General features: G+C 44.7%; 1 protein-coding gene across 1 annotated transcript in view; it reads right to left on the bottom strand.

Moving 5' to 3' along the window:
- The window catches only part of RHBDL3 (rhomboid like 3), a 129537-nt gene that overhangs the window by 49523 nt on the left and 65963 nt on the right, over positions 1-14051 (bottom strand). The gene's annotated exons all lie outside the window — the stretch shown is intronic.

Consider the following 14051-nt stretch of genomic DNA (forward strand, 5'->3'; position numbering starts at 1 on the left):
GCTCCTTCAGGTTTACTGGGCCAAGGCCGTTTAGGGCTTTAAAGGTTTGAATTGTGCTCAGAAATGTACTGGGAGCCAATGTAGGTCTTTCAGGACAGGTCTTATATGGTATCGGCGGCCACTCCCAGTCACCAGTCTAGCTGCCGCATTCTGGATTAGCTGTAGTTTCTGGGTCACCTTCAAAGGTAGCCCTACGTAGGGCGCATTGCAGTAGTCCAAGCGGGAGATAACCCGAGCATGCACCACTCTGGCGAGACAGTCTGCGGGCAGGTAGGGTCTCAGCCTGCGTACCAGATGGAGCTGGTAGACAGCTACCCTAGCCCAACCTCCTGCAATCCAGGAATCTTGCCTACAGCCATCCTTCATTGGGCTTGAACCACCAACCTTCTGGTTAACAGCCAGACATACTGACCCATTGTGCAACCTGAGGGTAGGTTGTACTGATGCCTGCCATTCATTTTATGAAGGTGATTTGATTATAGCTACAAAACTGGGGTGTGTGTGTAATTGTTTATTATTTTGCTTGTCTAAAACTTGGGTTCCTCCCACCCGCTCCCTGCGGGTGGGATTTCAGCTTGGAGAAAGTGAGACCCTGGGTCGTAAGAATCTGGTTTACATTAGACAATATGCGAGGCTTCAAGAAAAACTGCATCAACTCTGTTACAGCCAAATATTTGTTTTGGAACAGAGAGCATTTTTTGGTGGGTAATCATGTTGAGGGTTGTTTCTAGAAGTCTGTCCAACATTTGCAAAGTATCAAAATACCTGTTCCCTTCCAAGGAGAGAGAGAGAGAAGAGATTTTTCTCCCTCTGTTTCTAAGCATTTCTGCTCTATAAAGTTCATTTGCACACCAGGAGTAATATTTAAATTGTCTCATCTCCACTCCATCCCATCTGCTCCCAAGGAAATGCAAGTTCTATAATCAGAATAAAATTATGCAAACACAAAACTTGTGTCATCAGCACAGTTTTTCTGGGGGAAGTTCATGCTGCTCATTTCACTTTGAGCCTAATTGCCTGAGTTTCGTAGAATTTGAGACATCATTGCAAAGATGTGGGGGCAGCGACAGCAGCAGGTAAAGAATGAAAACAAGTTTTGCAGCGAAGGGCTCTGTACGTATCTAGAGCAAAGGCAGCCATCCTAGAGCAAGCTTGGCTCCTTTTCAAAGGATGGAGAACATGTGCACTCAAAGGTGGCATAAGAGGCAGAAATCAACTGGCGAGGTTTTTATTTGCAGGAATAGGAAATATTTCCACCTGTTGAATTTTGCTTCCAGTGCAGTTGTGAAAGGCACAGGGCGGCTTGTCAGGGGGCCTGTATCATTGCCCTCTCCCTGCACAGGAAGCCACCCTGCAGTCCCTTGGACTGCCCTACTATACCCCCCTTGCTGTTGCTGCTTGTTCTCCTGCCCCCCTCTGTGTGCAGAAGTGGCACGAACCATGATGAGATGCAGCAGCAGTATCCTCCATTTGCCCTGCAGTCTTCCTCTGGGCAGTGGTATGAATCGGGCCTTGAAGAAGAGGGCCAGCAAATGGGCAGTGGTGGTAGTGGCCAGGAGCAGAAGGACATAGCCCCTCCTCAGAAACAAATCAAAACCTCTGGAGCATTGAGAAGCATCAACTTGAACCCTGATGTCTGAACAATTAAGTCCTCCCATCAAGTTTTCAAATGTAGCTGTGGGACCTCTGCACCTGATGGTGGCAGTGGCAAGTTACTGGGATGCCGAACTGTAATAAAAGTCCTGTTGCTTCTTTGGGCAGAATCCAGCTTTAGATAAGCAGACATCAGCTGATGCAATGGGACTTCAGCTGCCTCCCTTCTCTCCTCAGCCTGTGAAATATACTCTAGACTACAATTCTCATCATCCCTGACCACTGGTCCTGCTAGCTAGAAATTATGGGAGTTGTAGTCCAAAAACAGCAGGAGACCCAACCCTGTCCTAGAAGGTCCCTTAACCCCCCCACTCCAGAGCAGATTTTGAGGGTACTCAGAAGGCTGAAGATGGGAAGGTGAACATGAAGGGAGTGTCATAACTCGGTGGTAGGGCATCTGCTGTGCATGCAGAAAGTCCCAGGTTTAATACCCATGTGGGGCTGAGGAAGGCTCCAGTCTGAAATCTTCGAGCACCATTGCCTGTCTGTGTAGACAAACTATGTAGATGGTCTGATGGTCTGGCTCAGTGTAAGGCAGCTTCCCTCTGTTCTTGTGTCCATTGGATGCAACTCAAAATTCTGTGCTGAAGCAAGTCTGTGGTCCAGGGGTCCTATGAACCACCAAGAAGCAGGTAGATTCACCTCTTTGTCTATAAACGCCACAGTTTGCGAGATGAAAACGGCAACTTTTGGAAAGCAACGCAGAAAGGAAATGCAAGATTTCTCAGGAATCGCAGCAGAGGTGTCGGATTTTGTACCAGATAAACTACATCTTGTGAAGCTCTTCTACATGTGCATGAAATCACCCCACGTCTCGCAATCTAATTGATCTAATCTTACCTACGGTATCTCCTATATTGTGAAGGGTGGGCGATTACACATGAGAATATTCTCAAGTTACAACCCTGCAGTATCAAGAGGCAAATAGATGAATCAAGGCAATGCAAGAGCAAGCCCCTAATAATAAGGACCTCATTGTCTTCTCTAACCCTGCTTTGCACCTGCCTCTCACCTAAGTCACATATTGGAAGTCTGGCAAGCAGGTGGCTCTCAGCACAGCAGCAGCAGCTGCCTCCTCCTTTTCCCCTGTTGACAGTCTGAAGAGGAGCCCGGCTGAGGCGCAGCATCCAAGTTGTCACATGTAACAAGCCTGCCCTTTGTTTTTGAGAGGGGAGACATGCTTGACCTGGAAGCGGAGACTCTGTCTCTACAGGGGATCCCACCGCCCTGCTGCTTGAGCTTTGTTGCGCTTGTAAGAAGCTGTGTGAAAAAGGCTATGGCCCCCAACAAGGATCCCAGTGAATAATGCCTCTTGCTGTAATTAGGCTCCAGCTCAACTCATCATCACCAATGGTAGAAAAAGTTTAGTTAAAGAGCTTTGTGCTTTATCTCTGCCTGCAGCTGTTGCTGTTTGTTTACGATGGGGCTGCTAGCAAGTGCATTTCCCCCAACAGTCTTTTTTTGTGGTAGAGAAAGAAAGGAAAGGAAATGCCCTCCCAGACAACAGGAGCAAAGGAAAACACGTTTTGTTTTTTGCCAGTAAAGGAAAAACAAAATTTCAGGAAGACTTTTTTTTTAAAAAAAAATCTACAGCCATCAGGATAAAAAAGGAGCCCTCTTGCCAGCACCATAAACAAAACAGGCTGCAATCCACATGCATATGTATGAGAAATAATTCAAAAGGCAACATTTATTTGACTGCTTTTATAGCTTTCTTCTGGAAAGCAGTGAGTGCAGACCTCAGTTTTTCTCTTGAAAAATATATTAATAGTTATGCCAACTGAATAATTTTCCAGGAATGTGTTGTTGTTGTTGTTGTTGTTGTTGTTGTTGTTGTTGTCCATAGCATCAGCTTGCTGTTGAGTGACCACTGGGTGAACCAGAAATGGAATCCGACAGTTTCAACTGCATGCGCTGGTCACAATCGTAATTTGTATTCCTGTGTTCTTATCATCTGAGCACAACTTTTAGAGTCTGCCTCCACTTGGTGCCCTTAACATTTTGTTTGGTTCATTTCTTGTTGTCCCTTGTTGTCTCTATATCTGCTGTACATACATGCTTCTTTCTCAAGAAATAGTCTATTTTTGGTTACAGGTAGGTAGCCGTGTTGGTCTGGGTCGAAGTAAAATAAAAAAATTCCTTCAGTAGCACCTTAAAGACCAACTAAGTTTTTATTTTGGTATGAGCTAAGTGTGCATGCACACGAAAGCTCATACCAAAATAAAAACTTAGTTGGTCTTTAAGGTGCTACTGAAGGAATTTTTTTATTTTAGTCTATTTTTGTTGTTGTTGTTTTTTAAAAAAACAACCTAAATATATGCATGAACAGCTGTGCACCTACTTTGCTGGTGACATCCAAAATAACTTTTAAGAAGTTGAAGCATCTCTCTGGGATGGTGAAGCAGCTGGGGTTAACTAGAAGGATGTACATACAACCATACTAAGAACATGTGAAGAGTTCCTAACAATTCCCTTTTAGAAACATATTTCTGATGTGATTGAATATCCAGCTTTCTTTCTTTCTTTCTTTCTTTCTTTCTTTCTTTCTTTCTTTCTTTCTTTCTTTCTTTCTTTCTTTCTTTCTTTCTTTCTTTCTGTTGGTGCACAGACACATTGATTCCCAGATTTAAAAAAGAAGAAGGTTAACTTACGGGAAATCAAATCAAAGCCATTAAAAATTAAGAGTTATGCCAACCACTTCCTCCTACTTCACAAAGAATTAGCTGGTCACTTCTAATTATCCCTGAAACAGAAAACGCCACGTTCTATCAAACTCACAGGGGTGTTTTCTATGTTACTAAGTAGCTTTTACTAGTTATTTGCATTTTTTGTTAGTGACTGGTATCAAGAGGCTCCCAACTGAGGCCTGAGCTCCTTTGTACAGGAAATCCATAAGACACAATCCAAGAGTACTATCCCTTAAGGACCTTTCCTATGAAAAAAGAGACAAAAAGAAACAAGGGGCTTAAAGAGGTGATGGAGTGTACTAAAGGTCACAGAGGAAGGTCAAAAAGGCAGGGGTGGGGAACAAAATCTTGCCTAAATGTTTAAGTATCCAGTCGAGTTGCTTTATCATGTGGTTTTCTGTGGCATTTGGAAATCCAGTGTGTGTTACATGTTGTGCATGTGGGTGCAAAGAATTGGTTCGTCACAGTGGGAGGCAGAACAATTCAACCACCGCCAAGTAACTGCTATGTCACTTATACAAAAAAAAGTGTGTCACTTTATTTAAAATTTTTCAGTTATACAAAACATATCAATAATAAAATATACCTGAAGGAGCATCTCCACCCCCATCGTTCACCCCGGACAGTGAGATCCAGCGCCAAGGGCCTTCTGGCGGTTCCCTCCCTGCGAGAAGTGAGGTTACAGGGAACCAGGCAGAGGGCCTTCTCAGTAGTGGCGCCCTCCCATCAAATGTCAAGGAAATAAATGTGGGGTTGGTTTAGGAAAATGGCGTGGCACACCCGTCGATCCTCTAGTACAGTGGTTCCCAACAGGTGGTCTGGGGACCCCCAGGGGTCCGCGAGCTATGCCAGAGGGGTCCTCAAGATCCTATTAGAATAAAAAATATATTAACTATATTTCGTATGATAACAGATTTTTTGTTTTGGCCGCTTCCTGCATGAGCAGAGTCTAGCGCAAAACTAGAATTAGATAGAGGCAGTAGTTCTGCTGTATGCCGCAAGGACTACAAGAAACTTGGAGATAAGGCAATGAAAAAGATCCTTCCATTTGCAACCACATATCGGTGTGAGCAAGCATTTTCTTCCATGTGTTTCATGAAAAACAAATATAGGAATCGGCTCGACATGCGGTCGGATTTCAGAGTGAAAGTTTCAAGTTTGGAACCTAATATTTCAGAAATAATGGACTCAAAGGACAGATTTAACTCATCTCATTAAGAACTGAAAATTAAAACTAACTGTATACTGATGGAGTACTCTGTTGTAACTGTAAAAAACGTATAAATATAAAATATAAAAAGACTCTTAATTTGGCTCTCACTTTTTAATTTTAGGATTAGGAATTAATGGGGGCCCTTGTCACAATGGCAGCTCGATGAGGGGTCCTCGAGAAATTTTTGTTGGGAACCCCTGCTCTAGTATTAGGAAGTGTAATGCTGGCAAGCCAGTACAATGACAGGTCAGGAGGTAAGGGCATAGCTCAGTTGCACTGGATGGGGCTTGGTGGATCTGGAAAGATCAGGATATATCTGGTTTAAGCAGACTTGACAGGAGAAGACCAGGATGGGTCGAACCTGGGTCAGGAAAGGAACAATGGGAAACAGGTAGGGTCTTGGAAAAGTACTGAGAGTCACAAGATGGAGGGGAGGGGGATGTTTAAAGAGCAGGCATGTGACAGGTACATGATGTGTGGGATGTGCAGTTCACCACTTCCTTCATGGCGGAAATTTTGGGTGTTGGCAGGAAGTGACATCTACCAAGACATTACTATGCATGAGGCTACACTCCTGTAATTGGTTGGAAGCTGCATTACAAGTTAATCATTAGCTGTCAAAGTTGCTGTCAATAAATACAGGCTCCTGAGCTACGCCTGGGGTTGGCCTTTTGGAGCTCTACTTTGTCTCCCGTCTTGTTATTGGATTTCCATTACTACAAATAAACAACTCTCTGACTTTTAGAAGACATCTGAAGGCAGCCCTGTTTAGGGAAGTTTTCAATGTTTGATGTTTTATTGTGTTTTTAATATTCTGTTGGGAGCCGCCCAGAGTGGCTGGGGAAACCCAGCCAGATGGGTGGGGGTATATTATTATTATTATTATTATTATTATTATTATTATTATTATTTGACTGCTATGTCACAGCTAACGCAGTTGCAACCCTATGTCAACAAGCGACAGAATCAACAAGGGCTGTAGAAAGCAACACTCTCACAGCACCCACTCCTGGCAATTTACCATCCACCCATCATGACGAGGCTAACTAACAACACTTTAATGGTCACCAACTTGAATGGCTTTTATAGCTGGGATAGCTCACTTGGTAGAGTATGAGGCTCAATCTCAGGGTTGTGGGGTCGAGCCCCACATTGGTCAAAAGATTCCTGCATTGCAGAGGGCTTGGCTAAGATGACCCTTGTGGTCCCTTCCAACTCCATGATTCTAATTCACACACCTAACACTGTGTGATGCACACCCAATAAAACGGGAAGCTCTGTAGAAATGACCTGTTCTGGATGATGTCACCACAGTACATAGCTGCTCCCAACAGGAATCTAATTAAATTGTCTTCCAGCCAGAGCCTCACAGCAGACCATGACTCTTAACCCTGCACAGGCTTCTTGTTAGATCAAAAGGAGACACAGCACACTCAGAAGCAGAAAGATCTCTCTGAAGAAAGAACTGGAACACCATTTTTAAAAAAGATTAGACTCAATAATATGAGCAGATATGCCTCCATCTCGCTGGGAGATGGGTAGCCTAGTGAGCTGAGAGTGATAAGCCATGATCTGAGTCCCACTCAAGATGGTCTTTCTTTCCTCTGCCCATAGAACAGGCACCCCCAAACTTCAGCCCTCCAGATGTTTTGGACTACAATTCCCATCTTCCCCGACCACTGGTCCTGTTAGCTAGGGATCATGGGAGTTGTAGGCCAAAACATCTGGAGGGCCACAGTTTGGGGATGCCTGCCATAGAGGGATTTCTTCCCCCCCCCCCACTGGAATGCTATATCCACATGAGGTCCACAGGGAAGTTTCCCAACAGTGTAACTGCAAGAGGTTCTGATACAGCAAAAATGGGATTGTACTGTTATCTTTTTGGCCCCCGCAGCAAACCAAGGGAATTGTGGGAGTATCACAGGTGGTACCATTAAACAAGGGAAGTACTATACAAAACCTCACAAGGCATGGTGCCATCTCTCTCCGATTTAGTGCCACAGTGTCAGCTTGGGAACCTGCAGGGCATAAATGGTCCTGGTTCACGACCGCGGAATCAGCTTACATTAGTTTAACCTGGAAGTCACTAGGGTCGAAGCGGCAGTGGCTAGGTCACTATATTCTAGTAGGGTGTCCCAGTGGCAAACCAAGCAAGGTTGGTAAAAAGGTATTTTAATATGGCTGAGAATCTGGGAGCAACGCCAGGTTCAAAGATGATTCTGCAGCTGGGAACATGTTCCTTGGTCCCCTCAAAAATAGGCATTGCTCACACTAACCGGCCAACCGCCTAACCAAATGCGCCTTTTCTCCACCACTAGTTTAAGCCCATCAATCAAAACTTCTTGTAATGTTTCTCCTCTAGCTGTGCAGCAAGCCAAGGGTAAAGCGATGGTGTCCTGAACTTGTTTTGAGATGCCGTGAACAGCTCTGATCAATAACGTTTTAACAATTCGCAGCTGGCTCTTGCTTTTCTTTCATGGATATTGAATAGAACAAACAAAGGCACACTTGTAATCCACCCATATAAAAGATATATTTTGTATCACTCTCTATTTTCAGCGCCACAAATCCTTTTCTTTTCTTTTTTTGCGAGGGTGGGGTTAGGCGATCAAGCATGCTAAGTAAGTTAAACAAAACTGTATTGCTCGTGCTTCAAATTCTGCTTGCAAATCCATCATGCTATAATATTTCTTTAAATAGTCCAAAAAAGACCATTTCCCTCTCATTTCATTTAACCTCCCCCCTTCAGATAGTGTGGTTTTTTGGGTTTTTTAAAACCAACATAAAATTGCATGTTACCCACTGGAGCACATCATGTAGGGAGGTTCCTCCCTCCCTGCCCCACTTGCCTCATGATGTTTTCTTGGGGGCTGTATATCATTGCACCCCCTACTTTCACTGGTGAGGCACTCCTCAGTCGGCTGCTAGTGGGGCCCATCGGGACTGACACATACTTTATTTTTTAACCCACTCTTTTGTGCAAATAGTAACAACAACAACAACAACAACAACAACAATTTATTATTTATTCTCCGCCTATCTGGCTGGGTTTCCCTAGCCACTCTGGGCAGCTCCCAACAAAAGATTAAAATACAATAATTCATGAAATATTAAAAACTTCCCTAAACAGGGCTGCCTTCAGATGTCTTCTAAAAGTCAGAGTGTTGTTTATTTCTTTGACATCTGAAGGGAGGGTGTTCCACAGGGCGGGCACCACTCCTGAGAAGGCCCTCTGTCTGGCTCCCTGTAACCTCACTTCTCGCAGGGAGGGAACCACCAGAAGACCCTCAGAGCTGGACCTCAGTGTCTGGGCCGAGCGATGGGGGTGGAGACGCTCCTTCAGGTATACTGGGCCGAGGCTGTCTAGGGCTTTAAAGGTCAGCACCAACACTTTGAATTGTGCTCGGAAACATACTGGTACATTAGAAAACTTATAACTCAAAAGTAAAAACAAAAATGAAAGAAGCGGCCACAGGTAAACAAAAACGGTACCTGTGTGTATGCCCACAATGGACCTCACGTGTGATATATGGTGTGCAAAGGATTAAAAGGACGTGCAACCATTGCTGCTGCTCCTGTGACTCATTGGGTGGAATTTATGTTGTGTGTGTGTGTGGTTTTTTTAATGTCCTTCTACCAGTTTCTTTCTATTTAAGCTGGCCTTGGTTACTCCTGTTTATCCTCTGTTGAATAATGCACTCGTTCTGCTTTTCTCTTGGAATCTGCTGTGGTGTCTGGTTAACAGGAAGGTGTGAGTAGATGCATGTTGGACCTTTTTAAGAATATTACATCAGATTTCCAGAACTTATGCTGGGTGGGGAAGTACTGATTGAGGGGAGAGAACATCAAGGCACAGTGCAAACACATCTCATCAGGCACTGTCCCACTAGTGTGGTTGGGAAACACTGAGTGTCCAACCGAAAGTGCTCATGTGTGAGCAAATATGCATGAGACCAAACGTGGAAAGAAACTGGACCTGGGAGACCCATATGCACTGTAACACTCTGGTGCATATGCAGCCACTATGGAAGGCTAAGTTTTAAGCTACAACTGGAAGTCTCCATTAGGAGGACTGGATCTCTAGTCAAGACAACACAATCAGGACCTAGAGATTGTCCACAGTTCACAAACCAATCCCTCAATCCAAATAACTGAGCTAAAACACTTTTACCTGTGCAACATGGCGGTGCAATTAGGCAATTTGAGACCCGGACATAAAGTTCAGGGGGTGGACTGCTCTGTAGACAGTAAAGAATATTACTTATAGCTGTTGCCTTCAGGGCTCCTTCTGCTGAGTGCAGCACTGGACCCCTGCCCCAAAGGCAACATGATGTGTGCAACATGGCTGAATTGCTTGCTTTGCCTTAGTGATAGTTCCATGTGCTCCTTTGGAGGCCACTCCCGGGGTCCTCCAATTTTTGGAGTGCTCATCAGGTGGTGGAGGGAGTTGCTCTGGGAAGAGAAGGGACCTCAGAAGTCTGGTTGGTGCACCGTTCAATCCCTTTCTACAAGAAGAAGGAATTCCTGGGTCTTTCGGCCACATAGCCTTGTTTTGTGTACCTTAGAGGTCATCCATGGGGCACCCTTTTTCTTTCTTTCTTTCTTTCTTTCTTTCTTTCTTTCTTTCTTTCTTTCTTTCTTTCTTTCTCTAGAGAACTGTGAGCTCTGAAAGCATTAATGGCACTGCTCTTGTTTCGATGGAATGCTTTTCTTCTAAGGCCCGGGTTGACACGCACACAATCATTTGATTTCTCATTGCTTGATAGCTCACAACTGAATGTGTGAAATGCATTAAACTGTGTTTAATGAAGACCCCTGCTGAATCTGGCCAATGGCCCTTCTAGTCCAGCATTCGGTTCTCACAGTGGCCAACCAGATGCCTGAGGGAAACCGGCAAGAAGGAACTGAGTGCGACAGCATTATCCCTTCCTGTGATTCCCAACCACTGGCATATAAGCAGCAGAGGTAGAACATAGTCTTATCCTCCAGGAATTTGTCCAGTCCTTTTTTTAAAAAAAGTCATCCAAATTGATTGCCATCACTGGGGGTGAAAATCCCATAGATTAGCTATGCACTGTGTAAAGAAATCCCTCCCTTTGTCTGCCTGGAATCTTCCAATGTGCTGCTTCTCTGGAGGCCCTTGAGTTCTCAAATTATTTTTGTGGGGTTGGGGGCGGGGAGGAGCATAAATGTTATTGCCGTGAACTTCTGTTTTCAGACGTATTCCAGAAGGCATTCCTTATCTTCAGGAGTGCATCCCAGAATATGCTGGAAAACTTGCCCCTAGCTATTTTCTCCACACAACCCATAATTTTACGTACATCAATCACGTGGAAGTTCTCTCTGACGTGTTTTGTTTGAGATGGGCTCATTCCCATGTGAAAAGCCACCACTTGATGTCACAGTTGTCAAGTAACGAGCACGCACACACATAAACCAGGTGAACGCTAACCTCAGAACGTTGCCCACAGACCAGCTCCAACATCAGGTGAATTGGGGCTGCAACCTCAGGCACACTTAATGCTGGGAGTTAAGTCTCACTAAATCCAGCAGAATGTACATCTGGAAATTTTATTGTCCAGAATCAGACTGCTACATTGGCACCTCCAGATCTGAACTCGTCCACTTCAAAGCTTTATGTGGTGATGAGAGAAGACAATAACAGGCTTCAGTTAGATGTAAACATCCTTGGAAAGACGTCCAACATTGAGTGATGCTTCCAATGAACAGTGGCCCCATTTCTTATATAATTTGAAGCTTCAGTATCTATATGTCAATTAACTAGAACGGCAAAAACGTAAATGAATGGGTACAGAGGGTTAGGTGTGATAGGAAATCAATGGTTTCTTGCCACATCGGTTCAATAAACATGTAATGAAACTTTCTCATTTATAGGAGGGATTGTCTGGGTCAGAAGTTGCTTGTGAAAAGCCTTCGTTTCAAAACCAAGGTATCTTAAATTGGAAGTGGGGTTCGCCTGACACTGTCAAACAGTGGCAGATGCCAGGGATTCTGGCAGATTGCAGCGGACTTATCATGCCACCGTTTTCCAATGTTCTCCTGAGGACTGGTTGCAGCTTTGAGGGAGCAAGTGCTCTCTGAAGAACTTCTTTGCCTGTCCTGAATCTTCCAAAGCTTGGCTTCAATGGGTGCCCCCACGTCCCACCATTATGAGTCTCCATGCCATGCAAAGTTTCCTCCATCAGGCCCCTATCTTTGCCGATGACCCAACTGACTTACCTGACATTGCTCAATGGACACAGAATCTTGAGTCGCTGCTGGGGGAATTAAATGAAGCATCCTGAACAAGAGCACTCTACCACGCACTGCAATATTTTCTTGCAGGTCTTGCTTTTTCATTTAGGATCACCTGGTATCAACTCTTGTCAGCCTACAGCAGGCACCCCCAAACTTCGGTCCTCCAGATGTTTTGGCCTACAACTCCCATGATCCCTAGCTAAGGGGACCAGTGGTCAGGGATGATGGGAACTGTAGTCCAAAACATCTGGAGGGCCGAAGTTTGGGGGTGCCTGGCCTACAGCATGTGAACCCAGAAAGCCGCTGAGGATGAGGGGGAACAGAAGAAGAGGTCATGGACTTTTAAAAAACCAGCTGAAGCTGATCAGTAGCAGCCATGCTTGATAAGACTCTCAACCCTCAGCAAAGCAGGACTGGCAAATTAATCCATTATATTTTAGCCAGTGATCATTTCATCTCCCCAACAACTGAAGCTGGCAAATTCTACTACTCCTGCTGCTTTTCACTATGTGCGTAAAAACCACTCACAAGACATACACCAGGCATCCCCAAACTTCGGCCCTCCAGATGTTTTGGCCTACAACTCCCATGATCCCTAGCTAACAGGACCAGTGGTCGCGGAAGATGGGAATTGTAGTCCAAAACATCTGGAGGGCCGAAGTTTGGGGATGCCTGACATACACAGTCACACGTTTATGTGCTCATCATGATTATGCTTAGTTTGCAATTTAATGAGGTTAATCATGTAGCCCTGCTGATCTTCTTGCCTGGCTAAGTAAGGCTACAGTAAACTGATACAACAGGCACACACACACACAAAATCCAACCCCAGCGGCACAGTAACATTCCTGCTCTGCTCATGGGGAGGAAAACAAATGCATAAGAAACAGATTGCGGTGCTGGAGCCTGAGTTTAGCTTGGCCAAAGCAGGCTGAGCTCAGAAAGAACTAAACCCCAAAGGCACAAAGATGAGACCTCCCCTTCAGAAAGACTGGGGCTGTAATCTTGTACAGTACATGTATACTCGGAAATCTTGCTCGTCTAGTCACTACATTATACGGACTCTCAATTGATGTCATTCTCCTGTTACTAGCTTTTCCTCAAAGTAGGTACAGGCAGCAGCTAACAGCGAGAGAAGGATGTTTGCCAGTTGTCTGAATATGTGACCACAAGGAAACTATGGCAGATAAAAGATTTAGAGCAGGGGCAGCTGGTGTGCCCTCCATAGGTTGTTGGGCTCCATCAGCCGCAGCAAGCATGGCTAGCGGCCAAGGATGATAGGAGTTGTAGCCCAGCAACATCTAGAAGGCACTTCTCCTAATTTATGCTCAAGATCTCAAGCTTTAAGGCCAGCAGGTAAGCCAAGATGGAAGCGATGCCACTCATACCAATCAACAGCTTTACACTGAATTCAGCTGTTAACATGCCTGCTGCAGAGAGCAGAATATTGGGGGGGGGGGGTGGAAATGAGAGACTGTTACAGAGAAAGGGTGGGTATTTCTTGGGGTGCTGTGAGTTTGGGAATGATGGGGGGACCATATTGTCAAAACAGCCGCTTCTTACCGTTCCAGCAGCAGAGCATAAACTTATCTATAGCACTCCAAGTGTGATCTTGTTTGCAAGCAAATGAAGCAATCAAGATCCAGTAAAAGAGACAGGCATTCAAATGAAATACTGCTAGCCTCTGCAACAGGAGGAATTCAGCCCTGTCGAGTTGGATTTCAGCATTGAAATTTTTAAAAAGAGGTTTCAAAAATTACAAGCGACCATATCTTATTATGCAAGTCATAAAACGCAATTGCCAAATGGATTGCTTTGGGAGTTAGGCAGAATCCCAAGCCAAATTGGAGGTATGGTTTTGCGACTGACCTATAGGCACACATTTTAGGTTAATCTGCAGGTTCATAGAATCATAGATTTGAAGGACTTCAAAGGGTCATCTAGTCCAATCCCCTCCAATCCAAGGTTAGTCTGTCTGTCCTTTTGGCAAACCTCTATACACATGGGATTATTCTGAAGCAACTGGGCTGCTTTAGGCCTTCAGCACTTTCACAGCCAGAACTCCACTTTCATTTCAACTTAAAACATGGGGTCTATATCTATTTTTCTTTACCACATATGTCCATCTTCCTCCCCTTCCTCCTCCACCTCTGTCTTTCTCCTTCTAAAATTATGTCCAACAACAGCAACCACCACCATGCAAGTAGTGGTGGGATCCTTGTATCTTACACAGGTCCTAA

The sequence above is a fragment of the Zootoca vivipara genome, chromosome 2, assembly GCF_963506605.1.
Source record: "Zootoca vivipara chromosome 2, rZooViv1.1, whole genome shotgun sequence".
In the NCBI taxonomy this organism is placed as follows: Eukaryota; Metazoa; Chordata; class Lepidosauria; order Squamata; family Lacertidae; genus Zootoca; species Zootoca vivipara.